The sequence below is a fragment of the Pipistrellus kuhlii genome, unplaced genomic scaffold (genome assembly GCF_014108245.1).
Source record: "Pipistrellus kuhlii isolate mPipKuh1 unplaced genomic scaffold, mPipKuh1.p scaffold_m20_p_1, whole genome shotgun sequence".
Classification (NCBI taxonomy): Eukaryota; Metazoa; Chordata; class Mammalia; order Chiroptera; family Vespertilionidae; genus Pipistrellus; species Pipistrellus kuhlii.
In genome coordinates, this window is record NW_023425404.1 from 80,078,079 (window position 1) to 80,091,232 (window position 13,154).

Below are 13,154 nucleotides of genomic sequence, written 5' to 3' on the forward strand. Positions count from 1 at the left end.
ATACCAAACGGTAGCCTGTTTTGAAGTGTAGCATGCACTTCACACATAGGGTACCACTGAGATATTGCTAGTACATGCAACCCAGTGACAAGGTTATGAGGGAGGGATTGTGAACTCTATGGGTCAGTGCCTCTTGCAGAGGTGTGTTGGAACAAGGTACAATCTTTCCCCAGGTTGCTTAAATTGGCCAGAAGACATAATTTAATCAAGGCTAGTGTCCAGTGTACTGGATAATGGAAGGAAAGATGAGACATCTCAACCAGGACATTTATAAACAGTCTTGGGGCAGATCCTGGCGGGGCCCGTTGGGAGGAGGAGATGGTGGAAGGTTGGCAGGCAAGCCCGCCCCAATCGGGGCCCCTCAGGACTGGGCCTGCTGGGAAGAGGGGCCATGGGCAATTGGCTGGCAAACCCTTCCCCTGATTGGGGTTGGGAGACTGATTGGGGGTGGGGCCGGCCATGGGAAGGGGCTGTGGATGGTGGGCCGGCTGGATCTGCCTTTGGGGGGGGGGGGGGGGGGGGGCTATGGGTGGTTGACCTGCCAGCCCTGCCCCTGATCAGGGTAGGGGGATGAAATGGGGTGGGGTCAGGTAGGAGAAGGGGCTGCAGGAGGTTGGCTGGCCAGCCCTGCCCCCTTTTGGGGTAGGGGGTGCAGTCAAGGGTAGGGTCGGCCGGGGGGGAGGCAGAGAGGAGGTGTGGGGGTGTTTGGCTGGCCAGACTCACCTTTGATCTGGGTGGGAGAGTCTAATCAGGGACAGGCTGGCCTTGGGGAGGGGCCATGGGAGGTTGGCTGGCCGGCCCCTAATCAGGCTGGTTTGCTGGGCACAGCGTCATTCTGGTTGTTACAGTGCTAGGGTTGCTGGCTTTTTATATATATAATGTGTGCTTTTTCTGTCAGACTGAAGAGAGGACACAACATTTAACACATTTGATAATATCATCTGGCATTTTAAAATCAAGTATTGTAACGTTTGTTTCAAAAAATGATATGTAGATATGTTTTTGATTCATGTTCTGTTGGCTCCTCCTATTGCTTCTAAGTATTTCTTAAATCTGCCTGCTTCTCCCACCACTGCTGCTTTATTCCAGGCCTGCTTTACGCGCCCCCCCTCCCCCGTCCCCATCACATCAGCCTTGTCTCTCCCTCCAGAGGGAGAGATTTCTCCTGCAATCTACCATCCACACCAACCCAGATTTATCTCTAGGACTCCATTTTAATTACATCACTTTCTTGCTTAACACCCTCCAGAATGTCCCCAAGGCCTTCAGGATAAAGCCAAAATAATTCCTTACCAGGGCACAGGAAGCCCTGACTTACCTGTTCATCCAGGGGCTCATTACCATTCTATTCAACATTCAGGTTGCCCTGAGTGCTCTCAGTCCCTGGCCCTTCTAAGCTCTGGCTTGTTTCAGATGGTCACAAATCCCACTCATCCTTCCCAAGCCCCACAGGTGGGTGAAGCTGCTCCTTAGTGCTCCCTGTGAATGCTGGTCCCACCTTTCCCCTTCACTCTCAGCTCACAGCCTCACCTCTCCCTTCCCCTTCCCCTCCTCCCCTTCTCCTCCTTCTTTCTCCTTCTTTTTCTCCTCCTCCTCCTCCTCCTCCTCCTCCTCCTCCTCCTCCTCCTCCTCTTCCTCCTCCTCCTCCTCCTTCCTTTTTCTTTGAAAGAAATGGGATTAGCAAACAAGTTACAGGTAAAGGAAAGGCCCTCGGAGCTTGGGAGTGAGGAAGCTAGGCAGAGAGGGAGAGGGAGTAGCATGGGTTTGCTCTCAGGAGGGGAGCACACGGGGTTTTGTATCCTGGAGATTTTAGGGGAGGGAGGTCCCAGGAAAAGATATTATATATAATATATATATATATATATATATATATGTATGTATATATATATATATATTTCAGAGAGGAAGGGAGATGAATAGATAGATAGAAACATCAATGATTATAGAGAATCATTGATCAGCTGTCTTCTGCATGCCCCACACTGGGGATCAAGCCTACAACCTGGGCATGTGCCCTGACAAGGAACTATGACCTCCTCGTTCATAGGTCGACGCTCAACCACTGAGCCACTCCAGCAGGGCACCTCATACTTCTTCTTCTTCTTTTTTTTTTTTTTTTTTTTTTTTTTTAATATATTTTATTGATTTTGTACAGAGAGGAAAGGAGAGAGATAGAGAGTTAGAAACATCAATGAGAGAGAGTCATTGATCAGCTGCCTCTTGCACACCCCCTACTGGGGATATGCCCGAAACCAAGGTACATGCCCTTGACCGGAATCGAACCCGGGACCCTTTAGTCCCCAAGCCAAGGCTCTATCCATTGAGCCAAACCGATCTTGGCGGCACCTCATACTTCTTTAAGGAGTGGCAACTCTCTAAACTCCCCTCCAGATCCATAGTCCAACCATTTTCCCCCCTTCTTCTTTCCTTCAGTTAAAATGATTCAAGTGTCCCTTCCCTGTCCAAGGTAGGCACCTCTGCTCTGGACATTATCCCCTCACCTTCTCAAGGACTCCTGCTTTTATTCTTCGCTCCATCTCCAACCTTATCTACTGGACCTACCAGCATGCAAACATTCTTAAAGTTTTTTAATCCTTTAGAGAATCTCCAGCATACCATTCCATTTCTATGCTTTTTATGCCTAAAATTTTTAGAAGAGTTGTCTGGAAATTCTGCCTCACCTCCTCTACACACTGGCCAGGCTTCCCTCACCACTGTTTAATGGCAGCAGCCCTATTCCAGGTAAGCAGTGACTTCCACTTTGCATATTCAGGCTCAGTTTTCTGTCCTGATCAGGTGCCTCCCTCGCATGGTCACCATCTGGCCTGGGCTTCCTTCTCTTTCCCAGTCGCCTTCTGGGTCCTTACCCACCAACTCAGCTATGCCCTGTTCAGGCACCTTTTCATTCTATTGCCACATTCCCTGTGGGTGGTCTCAACTTGACCCCGAGCTTTAAATAACACTTATTTGCTGGTGATTCCTGCATTTACAGCCTCAGCTCAGACTGCCCCTCTGAACTCCAGACTTCTGTACCCAACTGCCTACTCCATATTTCCACATAGCTATTTCACAAGTCTCTCAAATGCAATATGTCCCAGAATGAACTCTTCATTCCTTCCACTTCAAGCTATTGCCCTCCTGTATTCCTTATCTCAATAAATCACCCATTTGCTCCATCCAGAAACCCGGATGACCAACTTGTGTCTTTTGTTCGCTTACCTTCAGAGTCAGTTGTCAGAACTTCCTAGCTAGTCCACTTCTAAAACATATCTTGTGTTTGCCCACTTGTTGCCATCACCTCTTCTGTCCCTATAGTCCAAGCCACTCTCTGTTTAGAATGTGGTCCCCTGCTTTCACTTGGGGAAGGCAGCTCTAATCTTCTTATACAGCATCCAGAAAAAGTGTGATGGCTGCATAAAATCTTCGATGGCTCCCCACTGTACAGCTCATCTGACTCTGATCTGGCCCTTGTCTTCCTTCCAGACCTCCTTCTCCTGTGATGGCCCTGCCCTCTTCATCACACATGACCTGTGGTATCTACTAGGTTTCACTAATTTATATTCAGTGACTGCTCCTGGCAGGGAGATTGTGGAGATAAATATTTGCTTTGATTGTTGCAAATATTAATGCTGTGTGCTAGATCCTAGAGTAATTAGGATGAGCCAAAGAAAGTCCCTGCCAGACACGAGCCTTTAGTCTGGTGAGTGACCCAAACGTGTGCACAGAAAATATTTACTATTTGATGTGTTAGGTGTGACCATGGAGGGGCAGCCACACCTGGAGCCAGAGAGGCTCAGGAAAGGGTTCTCAGGGAAGGGAATGTTTGAAGTGAGTTGATGAGCCTCTACAGAAATCTAAAACAGCATATAAAAATAATAACCTTAGGAAACAAAATAATGGAAAAATATCCGAAGCTATTAATACCTGGGGCCTCTGGCTTTTAGCTTGGTGAAAGTTTCCTTTCCTTCTGTTTTGATATTTCCAAATATTTCATCATAAATTTATTTTTTATAGTAAAAAAAGTTAAAAATTTGGTAGGAAATAGTTCTTTGACAAATACACATACAGAGGTATTATAACACATGATAGACTGGGGTTTCTTACTATAATTTTTCTCATCTGTTTCTGGAAGTCAGTTACAGGTACTGGAAATTAAACAACTTCTTGATACATACATACATACATATATATATATATATATATATATATATATATATATATTTATTTTTCTTTTTTCCCCCCCAAAACAAACAAACAAAAGAGTAGAAGAAAAAGATGAGGAAAAGGATGGAAAATATTGAAATCCTTTTACTCAGTTTACAAGTTGAGTGGGTAGAAAGCAAGGGATAGAGGAGAAAAACAAAACAAAGCACAGGATTTTCTTAGGATTTCCATTTATGAGAGTCAGTGGGTATTTTGCAGATACCAGCTAGTCCTTCCTGAAAATCCTCTCAGGGGACAGGCTGTGGAGCAGCAATAAGAAAGATAAATGCTTTTCCGGGGAGTAATTTTAGTGCAGTGTGGAAAATGTGAAGAGAAAAAAAATTAAAGATTGAATGAAAAAATCCACCCACAGGCCAACCCACACCACAGAAGCATTAAGGACCACATGTCCTAATTATCCACACCAGGTAGAGGCCTGGCTCTGGGCAAATACCTCCTCCTCTTGTGTCAGGCAGCCTGGGGAGAGAACATTCATTCATAGTACATGCCCCCAAAGAGGCTATCACTTTGAGGGAGCAGAAATATTATAAAGCATAAAACCAAGACCACCAGGCTGTGACCTTCCCCCCTTATTCAATGATGCAAGTATAATTTTTAGTAATGGGTATTTAGATGTTTCTGAATGAAACATTCAGAATGCAGGCACCGTAGGGATGGGAAACCTGGTTTCTATCTCTGATCCTCTATATATCCACTTTTGAAAAGTGTCTATTTAAGTCCTTTGCTCATTTTAAAAAATATATATATTGACCAGCTGCCTCTTGCACACCCCCTACCGGGGATGTGCCTGCAACCAATGTACATGCCATTGACCAGAATCGAACCCAGGACCTTTCAGTCTGCAGACCAACGCTCTACCCCTGAGCCAAACCGATTTCAGCCTTTTGCTCATTTTTTAAAAATGGATTGTTTATCTTCTTTCTGTTAACATGCATGAGTTCCCTATAAATTTTGGATATTAGGGCCTTATAAAATATAACATTGGCTAATATGGTCTCCCATGCCATGGGCTTTCCTGTTGCTTCGTTGATGGTTTCTATTGATGGTTACTAAAACAATTTCCCCTAAGAATAGGAACAAGACAGGGATGCCTATTCTCACCACTCCTATTCAACATAATACTGGGTTAGCCATAGCGATCAGATAAGAAGAAGAAATAAGAGGCATCCAAATTGAAAAAGGAGAAGTAAAACTGTATTATTCACAGATGACGTGATATTGTACATAGAAAACCCTAAAGACTCCATAAAAAACCTCCACTAGATTTGATAAATGAATTTGGCAATGTAGCAGGATACAAAATTAATACCCAGAAACCTATTGCTTTTTTAATACATCAATAATGAACTCACAGAAAGGGAAACAAACAAACAACAGCAACAACAAAAAAAATCACATTTACCATTACACCAAAAAAATTAAGATACCTGAGAATAAACTTAACTAATAAGATAATATAGACATTGAAAAAGAGATAGAGGAAGATATATACAAATGGAAGAATATACCATATTCATGGATTGGTAGAATCAACATCATTAAAATGTCCATACTACCCAAAGCAATCTATGGATTTAATGCAATCCCCATTAAAATACCAACAGCATATTTCACAGACCTAGAACAAACTCTCCAAAAATTCATCTGAAAAAAAAAAAAGACTCGAAATAGTTTCAGCTATCTTTAGAAAGAAAACAAAGTTGGAGGGATCACAGTACCACATAGTAAGATATATTACAAAGCCACTGCTCTCAAAACTGTCTGCTTCTGGCAAAAAAAACAAAACAAAACAAACCCCCCCCCCCAAAAAAAAACAACACACAAAACAAAACAGACATATAGACCAATGGAACCAAACAGAGAACCCAGAAATAGACCCAAGCAAGCCATGATGTTCAATTAATATTTGACAAAGAAGGCAAGAGCATACAATGGAGCAAGACAGTCTCTTCAATCAATGGTGCTGGGAAAATTGGATACATATATGCAAAAAATGAAACTGGACCACCAACTTACACAATACACAAAAATAAACTCAAAATGGATAAAGGACTTAAACATAAGATGGTAAATCATAAAAATTTTAGAAGAATCCATAGACAGCAATATATCAGACATACATGATAGCAATATCTTTACCAATACAGCTCCTAGACAATAAAAACTAAAGAGAAAATAAACAAATGGGACTACATAAAAATAAAAAGCTTCTAGTAGTTTTTTTGATGGAGTCTTTAGGGTTTTCTATGTAGAATATCAGGTTATCTGCGAATAATGAGAATTTTACTTCTTTCCAATTTGGCTGCTTTTTATTTCTTCTTCTCTGATCACTATGGTTGGGACTTCCAGGACTATGTGGAATAAGAGTGGTGAAAGAGGGGCAGCCCTGTCTTGTTTCTGTTCTTAGGAAAAGTGGTTTTAGTATTTGCCCATTGAGTATGATATTAATGGTATGTCACATATGGTCTTTATTATGTTGAGGTATTATCACTCTACTACCACTTTGCTGAGAGTTTTTATCAAAAAAGGGTGTTGGATTTGATTGAATGCTTTTTCTGTATCTATTGAAATTATTATGTGATATTTGTCTTTCAATCTGTTTATGTGATGCATCATATTTATTGATTTATAAATATTGTACCAGCCTTGCATTCCTGGCATGAATCCCACATGATCATGGTGTATGATATTTTTAATGTATTGCTGGATTCGATTTGCCAAAATTTTGTTGAGGATTTTAGTGTCTATGTTTATCAGGGATGTTGGCCTGTAGTTCTCTTTCTTTGTTGTGTCTTTATGTGGTTTTGGAATTAGGGTAATGTTAGCCGCATAGGAAGAGTTTAGAAGTGTTCCTTCCTTTTGAATTTTTTGGAATAGTTGGAGGAGGATAGGTATTAGTTCTCCGAATATTTGGTAAAACTCCCTTGTGAGTTCATCTGGACCAGGGCTTTTGTTTCCTGGGAGGTTTTTATTTTTTATTATTATTACCATTTCAATTTCATCAGTAGTTATTAGCCTACTCAGGTCTTCTGATTCTTCCTGATTGAGTTTTGGAAGGTTGTATTTTTGTAGAAGTATATGTGACTATCCTGGCTTTAAAATTGGATGGCTTGAGGCCCAAACAACCCTCCAGTCTTAGAAAAATTGGAATGGTTGGCCACCTACTTGGAATTGAAGTTCGAATGAATCAAAAACAATGAGACAACTGAGACAACACTTGATATCAGGTTTTAGTTTCCTTTTTGTGTGTGGGATGAACCCTGCCCACAATCATTTTACTGACGGGCATTGGAGTGGAGAAGGCAAGGAAAAAAACCAGTGAGTGAAAAAGAGAATGGTTGGAATGCTTTTTTTGCAATTCTTCAGAGTAGAGAAACTTCTTGAATTCTCAGGCAGACTTAGATACCTCTTTCCTTGTACGTTCACCATATTTCATACCATATTCCATATCAGCAAACATAAAAATTTCAATTCATGTATGTGTTTCTAAACTTTTTATCAGAAGAGATGTAACTTTTCATTCTGGTATTTCTAGCACCAGGCACTGTGCCTAGTACATAGTGGTTGCCTAATAAATTGAAATTGATTCAATAAGTGCACACTTGGGGGAAGGGAATTGTTAAAGAAAAGTGGAAGGTTCTCACATTTGCTTTCAAATCCATTGTGGAGCAAGATATGAACATTTGCCTAGTGGGTCTTATTTTACATTTTTTTCTTAGATACATTACATGGAATTCAAATTTATTTATCTTTGCTGAATTAGAAAAAATATTTTCCTCTGGCAAGGGGTGGGGAGGTAATCTTAGTTCAAAACACAAATATCTGTTCTGCCTTCTGGAAAGAGGTTAGGCAAGTATGCTTCTACCAGGGAAAGCTACCAGCCTCATGAGCTGACTGTCTTGTCTCCATAGTAGAGCAAAGGGATATTATTCCATCTTCCCAAAGTGCTCCTGATAACCATCTACCTGGCTGCCATAGCTGTGCAGCTGCCCCAAGAAATCTCATCCCTGATTTGCCTCTGTGACACCAGTAAGTGCAAAGGAGGAAGAGTGTATGAAGAACTCTCATGCCTTATTGGGAAATTGAGGTGAAGATGTACATTCTCTCCTTTCCCCCTCCCTCTTGCCTTTCATCCCCTCCCCCTCCTTCCTTAATTCTGCTAGTGTGTGTGTTTTAATTTCAAAGTTACTCTTGACATTTGAACAAAGCAGGGGTTAGGGTAGCTGGCACCCTGTGTAGTTAAAAAATCTATATGTAATTTTAGACTCCTCCCAAAGTTAACTACTGCTGACAGGAAAACTTCCCGATAATATAAACAGTTGTTTAATACATATTTTGTATGTTATATGTATTGATACTGTATTCTTACAATAAAGTAACCAAGAGAAAAGAAAATGTTATTAAGAAAATCATAAGGAAGAGAAAATACCTTTATATTATGGCATTTATTGAAAAAAATCCACGTGTAAGGACATGTATAGTTCAAACCTGTGTTGTCCAAGGGTCAACAGCAATCTATGTTTGTATACAAAAGGCTCAAACATTCAGAATGTGGAAGTGTCTCTTTCACCAGAAAAACCCCCTTTATCCTGTAGCAGTTGATGTAATGTACATTGCTACCTCTGCCTGTTTCTCTAGAAAACAGGTCATCTCCAGGGCAGTGATCAGCCTCAATAATGGTGCATCGCCTTTTTTGCCACTTCACTGTGTTTGTGACTCCATCAGACTTGGTCCACCTTTCTGAATTTGCCTTTCAGCTTGGAGTGCCCTCCTTCCCAGGACTTATTCCTTTTCCTTTTGCCTGTTGCCAGGCTCCTTTGAGGTATTACCCTCCCCTCCCCACTCCTTACCCAGCTTGCTTTCTAGAAGAGCTTCCCTGCAAAGCTCGAGGCTTCCTGTAGTACTATTCACAGCGATTTCTCAGGGCTTAAACTGAGCCCAAGTGGTATGCTCTATTTCTCCCACACTGACCCTATCAAAAGTGAGAGCATTGTCCACTGCACTCTGTTAGTAATATAAAGCTTACATATTCCAGGTTTTCTAACAGGGATATTTCTCCTGAGAGAAAAATGGATGGACTTGCCTTTAAAAAAAATAAATATTTTTATTAATTTCAGAGAGAAAGGGAGAAAGAGAGATAGAAACATCAATGATGAGAGAGAATCACTGATCAGCTGCCTTCTGCACTTTCCCTACTAAGGGCTGAGGCTGGAGCCCACAACCCTGGCATGTGCCCTGGCAATGAATTGAACTTTCATATCCTAGGTCATAGGTCCACCTTCAACCACTGAGCCACACATCTTAGCCTGTAGGCTTGGCTTTTAAATTTTGGTGCCATTGAGTCTTAAATACTTGCAATGGAATTCAGCAAATGCTAAAGGCAATAGAACAAATACAGATCTAGAGATGAGCACAAAACTAAGTCATCTGGCTGATAAAATAATATTTCATTTCAGATTGAAGGCTCCACATTATTGTTTCCTGACATAGCTTTCCTCTGGCCTTCCCAGGACAGTGGACATCTTTGATTCAATCTCTTGGAAGAACTTCTGAGCACTGATAGAGTGCTCCAAGTAGAGAACCAAAAATCTGAGTCTCATGACAACAAAGGTGTCCCGTCTCATTACTGTCTCAGGGGAATCACTGGGATTCTGTTCTATTTCTAAATCTCCTCTCCACTCCATCACTTCCTTCAAGCATCAGGTCCCAGCAGAGCCAGCCTAATCCATACAAAGATGCACATGCCACAGAGGAGGGAGAGTTATGTCCTAATGCAACCCTTTTTTAGTTTCCAGAGTGCCTGAATGTAGATTTTTAGGATAAATTAGGCCACCAGCACAAGAGCGGTTTCCTGCTTACTTATCTCGGGAACTGCATCCAAGCTAAAGCATCTAGGGGGAGCCTGGGTGGGCAGCAGCAAGATCTGCCAGGGAACACTGCAGCCTGCTGTGCCATCTGCTGAATTAGGATGTCCCAACATGAGGGTGTCAGCTGTGATGCATGTTTAAAAGGAAAATTTGAGGTTACAGATACATGCTTAATTTGCTACAATTACTATCTGGGTGCATCTTGTTATGAAAGTAGTACAACAACAGGGCATACAACTGACCACCCAGTGCAGTGCATACTAGCAAGGGTGGAATTTGATTTGTACTATGGTGGGGAAGCTTTCTCTGCAGAGCAGCCACATTTTTTTTTTTTTTTTTTTTTTTTTTTTCCCCCTGTTGTGGAAAAATGGCCTGTACAGAGACATCTCTTCACAAATATGTTGCTTCTGAACATGTAGAAACATCAACAGAAGGGATCTGTCCTGTCTGTGCCGCATTACCTGGCGGTGGCCCTGATTCTGCCACAAATGACTGTGCAGCTCATCTTACACTTGAACACAGAGTTCCTAGAGATTTAGATGAACTGAGTGGTGTTCAACATGTATGCAGAATGTTGATCTGGGAATTAGGAGGTCCTCCAGCTCATAGATCAAACAGACACTTTAATTTTGTCATTTTTTTTATTTTTTATTTTTATTTTTTTTTTTAGTTAATCCTTACCAAGGATATTTTTTTCCATTGTTTTTCAGTGAAAAGGAGGGAGGGCGGAAGGGTGAGAGAGACAGAGAGGAAAACACAGATGGGAAAGAAACACATGGATTGGGATGTGTCTCCTGCAGGCACCCAAACCAGGACCAGGGATCAAACCTGCAACCCAGATAGCACCTTGACCTGGAATCATTGGGTTGGCAGGCATATACTGTCTTAGCCACACTGGCCAGGGCCAAACATGCCCTTTGCTAGCAGTTCTACTGATGGACTTTCTACTCCTCACCGTTCATGTTTTCTAAGCAATAGGGATGCCCCGGATCCTATTGCTGAGCTTTTATCTCAGTAGTCAGGAGCGAGACGTTCTGCAGGAGGACAGCTTAATTCTGGCCCTGGTTCTTCTCAATTACAACTGTAGAGGCAGCTGCAGTTAGAACTGCCAGCAACTGGAGACAACATGTGATACAAGCTGGGCGCTACCACAGGCTCACCTCTACAACCACACCATCACGCCAACAACCAACACAGCTAACACAGAATGTCAGCACACTCTCCAGAATTCCCAATGTCTTTTAACAAGTTGGAATGATCCTAAAATGTTAGAAACATAGTGCCAATCCATAGAAAGTGCGTGTGCAGATGAGAGCCTGTCCAAGAGCGCCTTCCATCTACCCTCCTGGGCAAAGAGAGCTCCTCTTCAGAGGAGCTGGGAGGGGGGATGGCAGAATTTAATGCTACGGACTGTGTAGTTATTATGCCTTTAGATATTGCTTTAGGAGACCTAAGTTTAAAAGGGAATAATGAAGGAAACCTGGCCCCACCTCCTCTTTGATGGCAGCCCTATTCTCAAGCAATGTCCTCTGTGCTGTATTTGTCAATGAAAGTGGAGAACAACTTTATTGCAGTTGTTTGGTGATTGTAATTTTAGGTATGTCACTCTTGTTACTTTGTGTACATTCAAAAGGAAGAGAGATACATGATAATCATTTTCACTTAACTAATTTTTACTTCTAGCAGGAAAATGTAGGTAGCACTGCAGGGGTGATCTCTGCTTCCTGTTCTCTGATATGCAAAAGGCTCACCTAGTCTCCACATGCAAACTCTAGAGGAAAATTGAAAACTCTAATGAAGTTACCGTATGTAGTTATGAAGATTAATGGAGGGAAAAACTGCTTAAATGGTTTACTTTAAAAATATGGAGAAAAATTGCTATGTGCATCTTACTTAGGAAGTCAACTTATTTTTTTCTTGTGATAAAATGACATAGCTGATATTGTCCTTGAAGAGTTATTGAGATTTACAAACTCTGAAAAGACCATTGAGATCTTCCCTAGGGAGATTATTTCCCAGCTGATTAGTTTCTTGATAAATTATGGAAACATGGCACCAAGCAATGACCTCAAGTATAAAACAAAATAATGAGGACTTGGCTGCCCTTGACCTGGGAAGTGCTGGGGAGGCTTGTTCTCAAGATGGTGTGTGTTTGTTTTAAACTGACCTAAAGATAATACAAATATTCTTCAAAACATTGTGCTGCCATTGCTTCACTGATCAAAAGGAAAAAGGAGTTGTTTTTAATGTTTAATCTGGTTAATACCCTGGCGGTATTGTGGATCTGCTCAGACCAATTATTTTGTGTCCTTAGTGAACACTCCAGAAATGGAAAGGGTCTGAGGCCTGAAAAGAGAACAATAAAGCTTTCAAAGCTGGAGTGAATCTGACACCAAAGCAGATTGTAGTCATAGTAAGAAAAAAATTCATTAAGCCAGACATGTTTGAAGTAGGGGGACTCCCTGTGGAACCGCAATGAAGAGAAATCAGACAAAAGCATTCAGTGTCTCTATTGTAGAATCATACATGAGTTGATGAGGAAACTTGGGACATATTTTAAGTAATAAGTTCATTATTATGGCTAATAATACACTTTGAACTGTGAAACAATGTTAAAAGTAAGAATTATTTGAAGGTATGAATTAATAAATTTGAGTTTCTAAGAAACTTTTAGAAACATGTTTTATTTTCTCCATTAAAAGATTCAAATGTTTCTTAAATTTGTGCTTCCCATAGATGCAACTGATAATTATAAAGCAATGTCAGACAATTAATTTTCAGAATAAGTGCTATGGCCTAGAAACAGAGCATAAAGTTAGTCACAGGATATATAATCTGAAAACAGAATCTGATAGGAATGAGGTAATGCTTAATTTAGGAGAGGTCCAAAGGTGAATGTCACTGAGTTTTTACTACATATTAAACTAAAAATGTTTTGCAGCCCAGCTGGTGTGGCTCAATGGTTGAGTGTTGACTTAGGAACCAAGAGGTCATGGGTTGGATTCCTGATCAGGCACATGCCCGGAGTCACAATCCCAGTAAAAAGTGTTCAGGAGGCAGTGG

At 41.4% G+C, this 13,154-nt stretch overlaps 1 pseudogene; it reads left to right on the top strand.

The window, feature by feature from the left end:
• Positions 1 to 10,168: 10,168 nt before the first annotated feature.
• LOC118716255 lies at positions 10,169 to 11,592 on the top strand (annotated as a pseudogene).
• Positions 11,593 to 13,154: the final 1,562 nt, after the last annotated feature.